The sequence below is a fragment of the Protomyctophum parallelum genome (assembly GCF_964188405.1).
Source record: "Protomyctophum parallelum genome assembly, chromosome: 9".
In the NCBI taxonomy this organism is placed as follows: domain Eukaryota; kingdom Metazoa; phylum Chordata; class Actinopteri; order Myctophiformes; family Myctophidae; genus Protomyctophum; species Protomyctophum parallelum.
Genome location: NC_139706.1, coordinates 22,726,232 through 22,744,697, shown reverse-complemented (window position 1 = coordinate 22,744,697; position 18,466 = coordinate 22,726,232).

Here is an 18,466-nt window from a genome sequence, read left to right as displayed (position 1 = left end):
CTCACCAACATCATATTTAATATTATTGTTGCTAGATACCACTAGAGTGAGTTGCTGGGACAGAGAAAGGTCAAATTGATTTTCTCCAAATATGTCTTTCTGAAAACGGTTTGTTCACGGGCTAAAGAATGGGTCAGAAGCTGTGTTCACATTCAGGGGTGCCTGAGGTACCTGGAGCACACATGCAGTCGTGCATGCGCAAAATGCAGGCTCAAAATGATTTTTTCAGTGTTTTTTTGCCCTCAAAATATTAAGTAAGGTGTGTAATTTCACATTGGCCATGTTGACCATAGTCAGTTCTGTTCTTAACTCACCATCTGTTTTGCAACTCCAAGTAGCAGTTAAACTATTGCTTCACGTTTCGGTGCTAAAATTAGTACTTTAAGTTCACTTAAAAGTTAAAAATAATTAACACAGATTTTCACGATTAAAATAAAATAGCAGATATACAAGCTCATAGTGTGGCACAAGCTATGAGTTAAAATAATTGATGGATTGCAGCTTTACACTGCAACCCAAATGGTGCATTTCATGATACCCAGTTGAATCAGCCCTCTTAAAAAATCTGATTACTAGTTGATTATCTAATATACGCCTCAGTAATGTCTGACAGTGACAAGTCACCTACTGCTTCTGTTATATTTTTCTCCTTTTTTCCCCAACAGTGTCTACAGCAGACTGAGCAGAGACGTTCCTTTTCCTCCAACGGTCCTGACACAATCGTCACTAATCTCCGGAATCGCATCTCGTTTGGTCCCGTGTTGAAAGAAGCAGGGGACTCTACCATAAGGGAGAAGATAGGTAATTAATTGCACCTTAAAAGTAATTAGATCAATCTGTGCTAATGAAACAGAGGAGATGCTATCAGAGAGGAAATGAGAGATGATGAGCGTCTGTTTTGCTAAGTGGCCAAGTGTGTGTGTGTGTGTGTGTGTGTGTGTGTGTGTGTGTGTGTGTGTGTGTGTGTGTGAGAGAGTGAGAGAGAGGAATGTGAAGAGAGAGAGAGAGAGAGAGAGAGAGAGCATGGGTGATGCATTCACACTAGCAGTGACAAACTGACAGGCTACAAGCCATTTTAAAAGGAAGCCAGCGACATGTGAATACAAATGGATGCCCCACACACTTGACAAGTTACAAAAGCTAAACAAAAAGTTGAGCTGGTTTCAACTTTTTCCAGTGCTCCAATGACAGTTAGGCATCAATCATATATTTTCTGTTTCACCATTTCTATTCCCCTTCTCTCTCACAAGTTTACCGGCATAAAACAGGCATTTTTTTCTTCTTTTTGAGTGGTGCAACCACTCCTACAAGCAGCAATGTCCGTGTACCTGTGTGTGTATGTACCTGTGTGTGTACCCGTTTGTTTGTATGTATGTATAAGTGAGCACCAGTATGTGACTTAATAATAGCAGTAGGGGGCGCCAGAAACAGTGAGAGGGGTAGTGCTGTGTCTCTAATGAGAGAGAGTGAGAGAGAGAGAGAGAGAGGGGGGTGGGGGGGGGGGAATTGCACCACTCAGTTGACACGTGTGTGATTTTTTTTTAAATGTTTTTCTTTCTCACCTGTCCCAAACACAGATGCACGCTTGATGACGTCAATGAGCACTTCAGTCGTGACTAGTCTGCAGCAATGTAGCTGGCAATGCCTGGTCATTTGGTAGCTTCACTGCTAGTGTGAAATCAGCAGTGTTTTTATTTTATTTCATTATTATTCCCACAAGAGATAATAAAAAATAAAAGAAATTAACAGGGCTGGACGATATGGACCTAATCAAATAGCACAATACTTTTGACCAAATATCAATATTGATTTGACAAAAAGAAAAGTCATATTGTGTAACCATTTTCTTTCTTTTCCCGCAATTTTTCATTTCTTCATGCCATATCACAATATTGCCATATACTGTATATTACCATATACAGTATGAATTTGGGGTCCTTGGCACGAAAATGTCAGAGAAGCACATACCAAACAAATGAGTGTAATGATGTGCTCCTGTGTGAGTTGCAGAGCCGTCAGAGCTGGACCTGGTTGTGGTCGTCCTCAGCCTAGCGGCAGGTTGCTCTGTGGTCACCGTGACAGTGCTGCTGGCGTGGCTGGCCTACCGGCGCCGCCGGGCCGCTTGGCTGGCGTTGCCCGGAGCGACGACACTAACCTGCTGCATTCCTCCCTACTGCACCGGCTGCACGTGCAGAGGAGGAGACCTGATCCTCCCCTGAGTCAAATCACTGGCACTGCACAGCGTTTTTCAGGCCAAGGAGCCCTTAGCTTAGAGAGAGATGAAGGAGATTAAGCCTTCAAAATACATATTGTATAAAATTGTATTGCCGATAAAAGATTTCCGTACATTTCATATAAGGCTTCATAGATGTGTTTGACAGCACTATGATCAGTGTATGTTGGATTTATGTTGGTGTTGGTGAGTTGGTGAATGGTGAGTCAATACTTAGTAAACTTGACCTTTGACTCTGTACTTGGTGTGCTCTTTTTTCCCCACAACAACTTTGCCACCGCTTTGTTTTAAAAATATAAGGTTGTCTTCAATTCTTGAAAAATTAACATTTTGTCACAACATATTGTCATTGACTCGAGAAACAATAAATCAACTTTAGATGTAAAAGAGCGCATGGGGTGAATTATTTTCCGTACAAGATCCCGACATTTCAAGAAAGTTAGAAGTTAGAAGTGAGAAGGAATTGGAACAAAGATCAAGTCAAACAGCAAGAAGAGGCACAGGAGCTCGGATGGTCCAATGGTCATTAGTACCGGCCCGCCACCGCAGAGTATAGGGGTTAAAATCCCCCATGGTGCATCCAGCTTAGCCGAGCGTATAACTCTATACGGACACAATTGGCTGTGCTCAGGGCAGAGAGTCTGAGCATACTAACTGGGTCCGCTCATAATTCCAAGTTCCAACCTCATATTATTCCGACGTCCCAATAGTCTGACGTAAGTTTAGTAGGGTTAAGGATAGGGTTAGGGATAGGGTTAGTCATAATGGGGCCAGTCATACCAACCAATGGGGGCCGTGGTGGCTCAGGGGTAGAGTTTCCGGATGGTAACCGCAAGGTCGCCAGTTCGAACCCGGGACACTGAACCCCTAATTGCTCATGATGTGCTGGTTGGTACCTTGCATGGTTTCCGCTGCCATCAGTGTATGAATGTGTGTGTGAATGGGTGAATGTAATGCACAATCTATGTAAAGCGCCTTGGATAAAGGCGCTATATAAATGCACCATTTACCATTTTTATTTACCAATGGAACGAGAGGCTGCCTGAATAATGACATGGCACCGAACTTGAATGGATCGCTATGTCCTCAAAAACTCCTGCATGTATACAGCTGTCTTCAAATGCAAGAAAAAAAAGATTGTAATGGAAATAATTAGGGATGCACCGAAAGGGAAATTCTTGGCCGAAACCGAATACCGAATATAGGAAACAGTTGGCCGAAAACCGAATACCGAATAGCCGAATACAGCTTTGTTGTAAAGCTACCTGATTATGGCAAAAGACATGATTATGGATTTTCATTATTGATTCATCGGGCGATTATTTAAACGATTAATCGGATTATGGCACCTTTTTGCAATTACCTTTAAAAAAATGCTTCAAGTTATTGTAGGCATGTTGTAACTAACAATAAAGACAATAAAAATGAATACTCCTTCAAAATTTATATTTTACCCCCTTTTTTATACAATTTGATTTCATTGCCATTCCTTGTACTTGTAATGATACTGTAATCTGTAATGTTGACTGTGTATAGCTGACTGTCTTTCTTCCCATTTCTATCTCTGGTGGGACCCCAATTTATTTTGTATTTCTATTGTAAAAATCAATGTAAATTTTGAGAGTCTATTTGGTTCCATTTTTGCACTCTGTTACAGACCCTTTAGGGTCCACTTGGTTTACTTCCTAACTATCTATAATGTAGCTGTAGCAGAACCACTGTCCTACACAGTCTGTGTGGGCACACGCGCGCACGCACAAACACACACACACACACACACACACACACACACACACACACACACACACACACACACACACACAATAGCATGCTAGCTGATAGGGGAAACCGTTCTTATTTAGCAGCCATATTAGCATGTTCTCTAGGCTCTAGTATCACATATTGCCAAAGTTAAACAGCACTGAACAACTGATCATTGTTAAGCAAAACGTTCACGGACGTTCTGCTTCTGCTTTTGCCCTGTGCCCACTTCAATGCGCTGCTGAGATTACACACAGGTGGAACAAATTTGAGGAGCTAACGAGCAAGCTCACTGCTATATTCGTAGCCTGCCTGCAAGCTCACAGATTCAGACATTGGGGAGCATTTTTTGTCATACGACAAAAGAATAGACAGTGGCGGTGCTCACAAATACCATGTTTTGGGACCTGTTTTGGGCATTTTGCAACCTATTGATGAGCTCGCAGTTTTCGCGGAGCGCATCGCAGCCACAGCACAGAGCAACTTGACGCTCTGTGTGTGTGTGTGTGTGTGTGTGTGGGGGGGGGGGGGGGGGGGGGGGGTGTTTTGAATATTCTGTGATATATTTTCGGCCTATTTGAGCCGAAACCGAATAGGCCGAAAATACTTTCTTTTTTTCCGGCCGAATATTTTCGGTGGCCGAATTTTCGGTGCATCCCTAGAAATAATGTTTATTAGACCTTCATATCAGTTTATCTTAATCAGTCTTTTTGGTAACACTTAATTGCTATGCATACCATGTCTATAATGCATTATAAAACAATTAGGTCTGTATAAAAAAATTGAGCCTTTGTAATTAATTCATCTCAATTAATCACATTTTAATCGCATATCATTATTTGACCTGAGAACAGTGAGAAGCATTGTGTTCAAATGGATTTTGGTATACGGGTGAATGAATATTTACGCATAAGCTTAATCAATAAAACTTAATCTTTATCAAAGTTTTCAAAGCTACTTAACCAAGACTAACAGAATTTTAGGAATATCAGGTAGTCTATATGATAATACATACTCTGTACAAATGTGCTTAATGAGAAAACAAATGAACAAAAGACGATTTCGGTGCCGAGCACCAAAGGACAGAGATTGTAGCCGCTGAAGATAAAAGGACTGGCTCATTCTGAAACATGAGTAATTTATGTTCTGCTAAATCATCTCCAAAACTGTATTTTTAGACAGCTTTAATGTTTGTTTTTCAACGATGCTTGTTTAGGAAAACACCATAGACAATAAAGATGAATTTAATGTTTGTTTTAAGGACTAAAACAAACATTAGAACATTGTTGTAATTTATGTTGTTTTTTCATGATATGAAAAAAGAGACTGTGTTCTAATGGATCCAATGTAGTTGGTGAAGACAAATATCAGGACAATGTAGTTCGCATTTACTATGGAAACCAGCATTTCGGTCAGGTCACACCTCCTGCCATCACGCCTCCATATATGGTCAGCATTGGTCACGCCTCCATATCCATATATGAAGCTGACCTGTTCTGACAATCCATATGTTCCATATTACCACCCCAAAGTTATTGTGCAAGCAGAGCACGCAAGTACTGCGATCGGCTGGGTATGTATGTATGTATGTACAGTATGTATGTATGCATGTATGTATGTACGTACATACATACAGTACGTACATACATACAGTACGTACATACATACATGAGTTATTTCCTCGTGCACACGCACGTACGCACAATGCATGCACGAGGAAAGAACTAGTAGTACTGAAGTGAAGGCAGGCTAACAGACCATTGAAATCCTTTATTGATGAGCAGCACAGATCCTGTACTATTGGCATCTGAGGTCTGGGCTTTCAGTTGACCTGAATACTGCACATCAAATGAACGCCCACAAGTTTAAATGCGTACATACGTACAGGCCCATATATGGAGCTGAGAAATGCCCTGGTGTTCTTTTGCTGATCTGACCTCATCAAACCCTGTACACTCAAGACATGCTCCATATAATGGTCAGTACATAATTCAAGGTTCAAGGGTTCAAGGTTGGACTGTATTGTATTGTTACATCTTGTGTAATGGTACATAAGAGTAGTGTTCTATATATACATATTCATATATAATCAGGTAGGCCAACAGACCATTGAAATCAATTATTGATGAGCACATTGAGCAGCACAGATCCTGTACTATTGGCATCTGAGGTCTGGGCTTTCAGTTGACCTGAATACTGCACATCAATTGATCGCCCACACTCACAAGTTTAAAGTCTAAAGGCCTTTAATGTGCCACAGCAGCGATAAAGGAGCAATGGACCGCACAATTAGAATTGAAAAAAGCATTTGAATCTGCTGGCCTTGTCTTTCCCCGGCACAGACTAATCCATATTATAAAAAACGTTAAAACTTAAAACTGCAACTACAATATAAACTCAACTAAGAGCTTTCCCCATTAAGACCTGAGGCCAATTCACCATTTGTCAGCCTTCTGATTGGTCCCTGACTGACAAACCAGCAGGCTCTTTCTGCCTTGTTCCACCCTTAGAGTATATATGAATAGAGAAGGCACCCAGAGGAAACCCTGAGGCAAAATGGACATAGTGGCCGAATGAAGGTATTGCAGGCCCCAAACACATGAACGCGCTGTCCGTTGACTATCATTGTACACGTTCACGACGGACGACGCTCGTGCGCGTTCAACGGCAGCGCGTTCATGTGTTTGGGGCCACTCACCATTGCAATCCGTCCCAGAATGCACTCTGTTCCTACCAGGAAGGAGGAGAGAAATCGCCTCATGCGCTTTTGAGCAACTTAATGCAAGTGGATGGAAGGAGAACTCGGGTGTCTTCTCTATTCATATATACTTATAACATACTTATGTTGTTTATGCTAAAACATTATCTTTGGAAAAAACTAATAACAAACATGATATGACCAGTGGCCAGTCACCATGCTGCACCAGTGCACCATGTTCCTTTTTACTGACACCAAGTTTAAAATAAGAATTGAATGCACAGAATATCAATACGAAGCAACTGAAAAACATGATATAGTACAGAATATCATAAAATGGTCGCTAAGCGTGCATACAATAACACCTTTCTTGGAGATTTTGGATTTTGGAGAAGACCAGACTAATGGCCAACAAGAACTCAGTCATACTATCAGTCAGTTACAACAGGAAGGAGTTGAAACCACACGCACACGTGCACGCACACACACACACACACACACACAACACAAAACAACAAGTCCTCTACAGTGAAAATGTGGGTATCTGGCATGGTTTTAAAAGTCCCTAAGATCCTCAAAGGGAGTTTGTTCCACAACTTCGGTGCCAACACAGCAACTGCACGGTCACCCGTCCGTCCTTACTGTGCTAGACCGCAGAGTCTGACTCAGATCTGAGTGACCTGGTGCTGCCTCGTAAACTACCCCCTCCCGGCTACTGGGAGATGAGTAATGCTGTCTAGTATTGCTTGGAATTGATGAATGTCCTTCCCCCATGTCTCGCTATGCTTGTGTCTTGTGTGTGTCTAAACAATGCCTGGGTTAAAATTTTAAACCTGATTGAGGCGTACAGTCATTTGCGCATTTTGAGTATTTCCTCACATCAGAACAATGGGATTTGAAGCCTCACAGTTATTACACTCTTGGGGTGACAGGCAGCGGAGGCCCCTTTGGGTGAGTCCAGATAGAAATGAACCACTCACAGCACCAACTGATGTTTTACTGATGAAATAGTGGAAATACAATACCGGTATATATCTACAAGACTGCAACGCATTGTAAGCTTGTAGATATGACTAGTCATATCAACAAGCTACAGGCTTACAATGCGTTGTAAGCTTGAATATCATGTGCTTTCTTAACATTTTTGGCCAAGTGCAGTGCAGACCAGAAAACACGCATTGACGAGTGCGTAACATCATGCAGATGGATGGATGTGGATTGAGATGCACTCATTGCAGCCTCAATCAAAAGTCAGATTAATCTGCAAAAAGTATTCAAAGGTGGAGGCAATTGGCCTGATTATGAATCTGAAGCTGTACTGGGGTCGATGGACTGGATCCAAGCTAGGAGACAGTAAATGCGTTTCCATCAAGCCGTTTTAGCACATTAAAGCTTTTGCGCATAAATTCCTGAATAGAAACACCTCAAAATGCGAATAAGTCTTCATTTTTCGCAAAAATAAATTTGCGCTTGAAGGGGGGGATTTTGGCCTATATCAACAATAAGTAACATCAACATGTGCAAAATGTAAATTCACGGTTATCACGTCCATTCACAAAAGTCGGAGGGGTCAGTCTCTGGACACAGTGGACAGCACAGAGGACTTAATTGCATCATAATCGTCAACCATGCAGGCAGTCTGTGTATAATATTTTTGTATAGCCGAAAATATTGTCCAAAAGTAAAATAAATGTCAAACTAGAAAAAGTGCCCTTCCGGGCACAGGTCTCCACCAGGTTATCCACAGATCCGTGCAGTTAGAGGTAAAAACACTTTTCGGCCAGTTATAGCGCCACCTTGAGGCTGAGTTGAAATTGTTCATGTGGCATTTCGTCCTCGGCCTAGTGGGAATGTGGGTGCACAATTTCACGGAAATCACGCGATGTGTTCATGATTTGCAGCATTTTGTTTGAAACTGAGCACTCCTGTGAACTTTGGAAGCCAATCTTAACCAATCAGGATGGAGTCTGATAATTGTGAAAGACCCGTTTCGTTGAATGGCTCTAGAGAGACTGTGTACCAATTTGCGTGATGTTTGGACAAAATCTGTAGGTGTACTGTGCAAAAACTTGTTTTGCACAAAGCGGCCTCCTGGTGGCGCTATAACAGGCCGTTCTGGAAAGTTTGGGGCAGAGGTTCATGGTTGGCATCCAGGGAGTGTGTGTGCAAAATATGGCATCGACCGGGTTAACGGTGGCCGAGATTAGCTGTTCACGGACACACGGACACACACACGCGCGGACGGACGGAGTGCAAAACATACTCTCCCCACATGCCTTCGGCCTGGTGGAGACAATAATATGTCTCACTTTACTGGCAAAATAGCGCCACAAGAATCGCATATCAGTGGATAGAAACGGGGAACATTTTCTTTTCTGTGTTTAATGAACATTATTGCTTCCTATTTTCGGGCTCGAGAAGGCTTGATGGAATCGCAACTAATGCCTAGACTATTTGAGGTTAAATACTCTAGGGACCACTAATGACGCCCCCGAGCACTGATCACCAGCTCTCTGCCTGACACCGGGGCTCCACCGGGCATGTTGCGTCAAAAAACGAACCGGGGCAATTTTAATGCAGTCACGCAACGCAACGCGGGCAGTGGAGCCACCCTTCATTGATTAAAAAGGGAACATTCCCTGACGGTGACGGAGACGCGGTGGAGCCCCGGTGTTAGCACTGAAGGCAAAGGCTTACAAAATATATTTATCTTTTCTGAGCTCAATTGCATCCAAAAAGCCTGAACTTTGAACATTCAGTAGATTTTCTGTGGTCTGGGGTTTTCTGAAATATTTGGCTCAAACAAGTGCTTAGCAGATATGTCACTGTTGAGGTATAATGCCTGTTTTCATTGCCGTACAAAAGGCTTCAGTTCAGAACACACAAAGAAAACTCCACACCACAGAAAATCCACTGAATGTTCAAAGTGCAGGTTCTTTGGATGTAATTGAGGCCATGAAATCTAAAAAAAGAAGAAGAAAAGAGAATGTCATGAAACCTAGAAGCAACCTTGGGTACCTTGGGTGCATTTCAGAGGAATTTAACGTTTCATACAGTCATTGAAAAATTGCAAGTGGGAATGCAGAGAAACAAACAAGAAGCTGCAGTGTGACTTGTGATTATTCTGCGCTGAGATATGGACCAAAATACAAAGTCGCCCTCCAGACACATTTTCAATTATTTTAAAATACCCTATGATTATTATGCAGTTTAAAATGAGTTTCCCCACATAAAAAGTACAACTAAACTAAACTAAAGTCAGGCACATAGTTTTTTCTGCTTCATGGTGAAATTCTGGATCCGTGAGTATTAAAATATGTAAATATCACAGGCATCACGGCCATAGAGTATATATGAATAATGAGAGATGAGATGAGATATACTTTATTAATCCCAGAGGGGAAATTGAAGTGTTACAACAGCATAAAGTGCATAGAAACTAAAAAGCTAAAAACTACTGGACAGACAGAACAACACAGAACAGACACAAACTAGATAAAGTGCCAATCGGCACAGGTCTCCACCAGGATTCTTCCTCAGCCTAGTGGGAATATGCGTGCACAGTTTCATCGCAATCGGACGCTGCGTTGAGGAGTTGTGGCCATTTGCTACTCCTGAAAACTGTAGGAGCCAATCGTGGCCAATCAGGATGGAATATGAGAAATCAAACAAACCTGTCTTGATCACATGACTATGGAGATCATGTGTACCGATTTGCGTGAAATTTGGATAAAATCTGAAGGAGTAATAATAGAAAATGTGTTTTACATATGTCGGCCTCCTGGTGGCGCTATAAAGAGCAGATGTGAAAAATTCCAGACAAAGGTTTTTCCTTGGCCTCTAGGGAGTTGGCATACAAAGTTATCCACAGATCCGTGCAGTCAGAGGTAAAAACACTTTTCGGCCAGTTATAGCGCCACCTTGAGGCTGAGTTGAAATTGTTCATGTGGCATTTCGTCCTCGGCCTAGTGGGAATGTGGGTGCACAATTTCACGGAAATCACGCGTGTTCATGATTTGCAGCATTTTGTTTGAAACTGAGCACTCCTGTCTGAGAAATCTGAAAGACCGGTTTGGTTGAATGGCTCTAGAGAGACTGTGTACCAATTTGCGTGATGTTTGGACACAATCTGTAGGTGTACTGTGCAAAAACTTGTTTTGCACAAAGCGGCCTCCTGGTGGCGCTATAACAGGCCGTTCTGGAAAGTTTGGGGCAGAGGTTCATGGTTGGCATCCAGGGAGTGTGTGTGCAAAATTTGGCATCGACCGGGTTAACGGTGGCCGAGATTAGCTGCTCACGGACGGACGGACACACGGACGGACACACGGACGGACGGACGGACACACGGACGGACGGAGTGCAAAACATACTCTCCCCCATGCCTTCGGCTGGTGGAGACAATGACATATCACACAAGACCAGACAACCAAGGACCATATGCCATTTTTAGAATAGAGAAGACACCCGAGTTCTCCTCCCATCCACTTGCATTAAGTTGCTCAAACACATGAACGTGCGCAATGATAGTCAACGGAGCAGCGCTGGCTCGAGCTGCAATGACAAATTCGGCCACTATGTCCATTTCGCCTCAGGGTTTCCTCTGGGTGCCGTCTCTATTCATATATACTCTAAAATCACGGCCCGCCCACCACCTCTGCTCAAAGCATAGTGCATTCAGGTTTCAGCAAGTCGCTGATTTGCATATTATAGATTACATGTGGGGATGAATTAGAAAGTACAGAGAAGCTCCCCATCTCCAGTCAATGTGAAAACTGTGGCCCTGTGTCAAATTCTGCACATAATTGTCTCGTAAAAATATTTTCAGATAGGATTTTTTGATTTTCATGAGCTGTAGGCCATAATCATGTAGATTAAAACAAAAAAAGGTTTAAATACTTCACTTCACAATACTTCACTGAATTGAGAATAATATGAAAGTTTCACTTTTTGAATTATATTACGGGAAAATAAATGAACTTTTACACGATATTCAAATGTTTAGAGAAGGAGCTGTATATTCAAAACCATGCCTCAAAGAGGAGTGTAGAAAAAACAAAAACGTTTTTTGAGGGACTTTAACGGAGACGAGAGACACTCTGTGAATTCGATGAACTTTGTGAACTCTCAGTAGGAGACGTGCTAAATCTCTGGGAATGAAAGGCTCTAGGGAAGATGTCCCCAATATTTATAGAAATGCCAGACTACTAGTGGCCCTAGCAATGATTTATGCAAGTGCTGTGTGTGTGCTGTGTGTACAGTATGTATGTGTGTGTGTGTGTGTGTGTGTGTGTGTGCGTGCGTGCATGTCACAATTCAATATTTTACAGATAAATATTTACTCCCCCCCCCATCCTAAAAACACACACACACACTTTTCGTTTTTTTCGGCTTTTAAGGGTTTGAGTGGAAGTGTGACACGGCTGACAAATGAACAGAAACGAGATGAGCCGAGTGGGAGGACAAATGGAGGGGAGGAGAGCTCTTTAACTTTCCTTGTGATTTTCTTGACAATTCTCTTGGATCCAGATTGCTTCTCACTTTTTTCTTACTCAATAAATATGTCTTTGCTTTAATGACCCAGAGTTATATGAAGACTGTGACTCCGGAAACTATAATGATAGAGAGAGTATCGCAAAGCTCCTGCTGCATACCGTCGACAGATACTGATATTAAGAGCATGTGCGCAGTCAGGGCATTTTGTCAACCCTCAAGGACTAGTTGCACGATCAGCCTGCCACTGATGGTTTTTATGTATGTGTGATTTTTATGTTTTATTATCATGAATTAAAGACCTACTATACTTAGTATAGTCCTGACAGACCTGGACTACGCGGACAACATCAGCCTGCTCTCTGACCATGTGGAACAAGCTCAGGAGCTCCATCCTGACCAGAGTGGAATCAGAGTGTGCCACGCTTGGCCTCCGGCTGAATGCCAAGAAAACTGAAGTTATCACCTATAACATCCCATCAGAGCATCCACCATTGACAACAGGAGGCACTGCTTTGAAGGAAGTCAAGGACTTCAAGTACCTGGGCTCATGGGTCAACTCAAGATCACAATGCCTCGCGATGCGCTGCATTGTGAGCTTGTAGATCAGCTTGTAGCCCATCCTTATCTTAAAAAAGTTAAAAATAAATAAATAAACATGAATGGTTTTGGAGATCGTTGCTGTCGGGCAGAAAGCTTATATCTCCATTCTAACTTTTTGTGTTCTTTTCTTCAATTAGGCCTAACATACAGTACATCCTACTTCCTCATACTACTGCGTCACACAACATGTAACTTGTAGATCTGGTACTTTTGCTATTTTGGACAGAAATTATATACAATTGTTCACCCGACAGCGTAGAGAATAGTGTAGGCTGTGAAAAGAAAAATTTACAAGACAGTCTAGTCTGTGCATGATAAAATAATAGAACTGGGGCCAGGGATTAAGGCTTCGTCCACATGTACCTTTATAATACTGAGCTTTATAAGCTGAATTTTCTTTAACACACTTTAACACACTACCAAATTAACCTGACTCCGCCAGATGATGGCAGCAGTGAGTTCCCCCTACTGTCCCATCTGGTCTCTCTCGGGCAGAGAGATGTACTCCAATCAAATGCTGATCGAAGCGATATACGTACGTATGCGGCCGCTAGAGGTGGGATCAACGCGAGACTGGTGAAGTGTTGAAGCTGTGCCATGCACAGCACAAATGTAAACACAACCTAACAGGAGATATTATGGAGATATCAGATTTTTGTCCCGCTGCTTCGGGTTCATCGTTTCTGCTTGAGAGAGACCAGATGCAGGCAGGAGGAGGGAACTTGTGAACTCAATACTGCCGCAGTCTGGCAGAGTCAGGTTACTACAAAATGGGATCTGTACAAAACCTTATCAGGCGGGAGTGAGGGTCCCCGGCCAAATACATTACAATTAAAGGGTCCTCGACCTGAAATGTTTGAGAACCACCACTGACATAAATCTAGTGCTACGAAGTAACTAGGATACCAGGTTGGCAGAGGGAGAGTAGCGACCAGGATTACAGTTCCGGGTGAAAAATGTGTTACAAAATTGTGGGATAAAACAAAAAAATGTTAAAATAGACGACATAGATTGCCTAATGTTTTTCAAAACAGTAAAAAAAAAATGCTTATAAAGTTTAGGCATAAGGGGCAGAGACTAAATGTTTTTATAAACGTCATGGGGCCCACCCCATCCCCCCGCTTATATATTCCATAGAGTAATGATATATTCAGGTCTAATTCCTCATGAGGGCTCGAGCCCCGCCGCCCACATGGAGTCTACGTCACTGATAAGAGGTAAGGTGGCACGAAAGATATGGCCCCATGCATAATGTAAACATTAGCATCGCCAATGTCTCTTTGAAGGTTAACTGTTCTCCAAGACATTATAATAAACTACACAGCAAACTTTGCCAAAATTTTAAGTCCACAGACCATGGAAAAGCATATGAAACAAATTAATTCTGTAGACTTTTGAATTAAGGTCATTACACACTGGCGAATTGCCCGGCGAATTACAGGTCTCAAAGTCAATTTGAAAATTAATTGTTAATAGTTATACTGTTGACACCAGTAAATTGCCACGAATGGTAAGTAGAATGCTAAACAAAAATTGATCGGTAGTAACGTAGCTAGGATACGAGATAAACCTCAAAATTAGCATATGTCAATAATGTAAGCATATGTCAATAATGTAAAAACGATTAAGTCTTTACAATTGCTGAACCTACCACTGCAGGGCACAGGAAACTGCATAAAATGCTAAAATAGTTCGCCCACAATAATAATAAATGGTGGTATTTATTAGGGATGGGTCCGATTAATCGATTAATCGATTATCGTTGATAGGACCCGAAATCGATTATGAAAATTAATAATCGATAATCTTTATTTTTTTTCCTGTTTTTTTTTAATGAAAATCTGTTGGAAAGGCAATATTGTCATCCAAACAGGACAGGGTTATAGGCCTACCAAAGTGTCCCTGGAATGTGTCTGTGTAGCTGCATGACTGAGTGGAAATTGATTCCAATCAAGATACAGGTTTGGAGGATTTAGCAGGTGTTGGGAATTTACCTAATCAGGCCTAGGCTGGGGTTGCTATGGTGATCAATTGGATCAACAGTGGTCCAGGGACCACCAGTGGTCCTCATTTAAAAGATGGAGTTACAATTATTGTTAATCAACTACATCAGGGGTTCCCAAACTTTTTTGACTTAGGTACCCCTTGGGGGGAAGATCTTTTTTATTTGTAGGGTTCATAAAAATAAAATTAAAAAGGAAATAACCCCCCCCCCCCCAAAAAAAAGAACAGATTAATCGATTAATCGTTAATATTGAATTATACAAATCAATTTTCATTTTGGACACATTTACACATCCCTAGTATTTATTGCAAACTATAGCAAACTTGAAATAGATTTATTTTTATTTTTTTATATATTTTTTATCCCACAATTTGTAACCCATTTTTCACCCCTGTGTCAATCATCTAATGTGATCCTGGGCTCTACACACCCTCCGCCAACCTGGGGAGAGCAACGGACTTAACTCATGCTTCCTTCATGCTTGAGTGTCCAAGTTGCTCCTTTACACCTGACAGAGGGGAGTTTCCCTGGTTGGACGTAGCGCGTGGAAGGAACACGTTATTCCAACCAGTTCCTTTCCCCTCCATCAGGCGCCCCAGCTGGCCAGGGGGAGGCAGTTTAGAGACCAGGATTACTGCATGTTTTTTGTGAGGGTATCTACCCTAGGGGACACAGGGAGAACATGCAAACTCCACACAGAAAGGCCCTTTCGCCAACCCCGCCTTCGGGTATGGGCACTGATGACGCGGAGGAGGAAACACGCCGCCAGCACCCACAGCGCCCCGAGCGGGAATCGAACCCAGGACCTTCTAGCTGTGAGGCGACAGCACTACCAACTGTGCCACCGTGCCCCCTTGAAATAGATTTCTAATACCAAAGGGCTTATTTGTTCTGTTATTAACACTGACAGCTTACGGCTTATAGTATAAAGTCTGTATAATTATACAGACAGAATCACATGCTGTTGGCAGAGGCCATTTCTACACCCCGAGAACAAAAGTGAAAGTCCAATCACACACACATACCCCCGCCATACACACCCGCGCACACGCATTTAGGTGCATGTGAATCTTTGTCTGAGACAAGGGTGTCTTCTATTTGTTTTCTTCTATATTGTCCATTGTAGACAATGATCCTAAGCGCACACAGTGGAGTTAGAGTGTGCCAATTAAGGTCAGCCTCTTGCTGAATGCCAAGAAAACTGAGGTTATCATCACCTATAACGTCGTCATCCACCTTTGACACAGCAGGAGGCACTGTGCTGAAGTCAAGGAGTTCAAGTAACTGGTCTCATGGTGCAGTGGTGGATCTACTAAAGGCAATGGCAGGCAGCCGCCTCCCATGGCTACGCATCTGCCTCCCCTCGAGAACCTTTTATTTTAAAATATTTTTTATTTATTTTGAAATTTCCCGAGTTGCAGCAACTCGTTTTCAAGGGAGTCCTTAAGGCACAACATGCAACAAACAAGTACAGTACAGTACAACAACAACAACGACATACACAAACGCTCTTCCCCCGTCTCAACCCACTACATTATATGCCGCCTATAGCCGCTACTCAAGGCCGACAGACAGTGTATCAGACAGAAGAATACTCATCTATTCAGACAGAAGAATACACATCTATTCTCTGTGTCCTGCGTCGCAACATATCTGAAGGGGTCTTTTCACACTCTGGTGTGAATAGATCTGGTCCATCGACCCGAGTCCCGACCTCATTCTTTGATTGTTGAGAGAGCAGAGCAGAGACACAGCAATAGCACCGGAGGAAGAAAAAAGTTTGCAAACTTATTTTAGACGCAAGGACGTACGTCACTGCTTACATCGGCTGACCGGCAGCAATCACAACAGCCCCGCTCACCACCACCACCCGCGCTGGGGAAGAACCAGAGTTTGTTGCCTGTCGGTCTCAACAATCGGGTTTCTATCAGCTATGGAGGCAATACCAACAACACAGCACAACAACACAATTCCTAGCTACTGAAATCAATGGGAAATTACGCGCATAACAAGCAGCTGCGGTATCGTGGCTTCAATATAGCATCCAGGTCAAAGAGACCTGGATGCAGGGGCACTCAAACCATAAGGACATAATGAAACGGACACAAATCATAATTTCTAAAATATGAGTGGTTTAAAAGTATTCAAATAAAGTGAAATCGGTTGGTATTTAATGAACTTGAAAAAGATCACAGGCAAGGTCACTGCTAATAGGATCAAAGCAAGTGCTTGCTTGTTCTGTGCTGTTCATACTGACAGAAGCACACAGAGAGAGAGAGTCATATTGTCCTTATTAACCACTGAGTTGCTTAGGGTTGCACAGGGGGGTTTCAACAGTAGCTAATGGTTCAATATTGTACACACAGAGACAAACATATCAACAGTGCAATATCTAAGGGCTGTGTGCATCATGACGTACTCAGAGTGGGGTCCTTTAAGGGCTGTGTGCAACATGACGTACTCAGAGTGGGTCCTTTAAGGGCTGTGTGCAACTGTGCATCATGACGTACTCAGAGTGGGGTCCTTTAAGGGTTAGATAATATTATACTATATTGTTGCTGTCACACATAGACGTCTTATCTCCATAATAATGGTTTGTGTTTAAACCAATGTCTAACTCCAGTCAAGACAACTTCTATTGGATAAACAATAGAACAATAGTTAGTTGACCCTATGTGCCCTCTCACCACTCATTTGTACAGAGGCCTGTCGGACCCAGTACGAGAAACGATAGAGCAAAATGTTTCACTGCGGCAAAGTAGGAAAAGTGGGAAGTAGCGGGAAGCACGCACACACATCTCTCTCTCTCTCTCTCTCTCTCTCATAATGATGTGTAAGCTTCCTTCTGCACTGTAACTGCTTTTTATCACCTTCATCACCACTCACATTTAATTAGTATCTTTTAAATTATTGTTTTAAAGTATTATATCTGTATTTTTAGCTGTCCTTAAGTTCTGTCTGTCCGGCGATCTGAACAGATAATATATCCCTATGGCGATGTATAAAATTGAAATATTTTGTGTTTTATATATGGACATTTTTCATTTTTTATTAGCCTACAATAAAACCTAATGGAATTTAGCAAAGAAAGAAGGAAGTCAAAAGCTGAACAAACATTTGCACATTTTATTTGGAATATGTTTTCCATCTTTGATGATATTACAGATAAGTCAATCAACATCAGAATAATTGCAGTTCTCATTTTAATCCCCTCAAGAGACTGACTGCAGTAACTCAATGCACATTTAGCTGCAAACCATAACAAATTGCTATATCAACCAATCTCTATGATGTTATACCATGACCCATATAAATAAATGTGCCATTCCAACTCTTTCACTTTTCCTGCATGTTTTCCATGAACGTTTTGTTCACTGATTAGCCAGCAACTTTGATACTGAAAAGAAAAAGTGTCTATCAGGGGATTTCTGACAAGTTCTCAAACGGCACATCTTGTAGGTTGTTTTACCAAGATAAAAGAAATGAACATCAAAGTTCTGAGCTTTTTCATAATTCTATAGAAGACATTCTTTGGAATTAAAACCGTCAGCTCCGTTTGCAAACAATTAGTCTTTTGTACTTCAATTCAACAGACGTTCTAGCGCTTTGATAAAACATAACCTTTAGGGCCATTTTATAATTGGATGGCAATGAATTATTTAATTTAATTATGCTT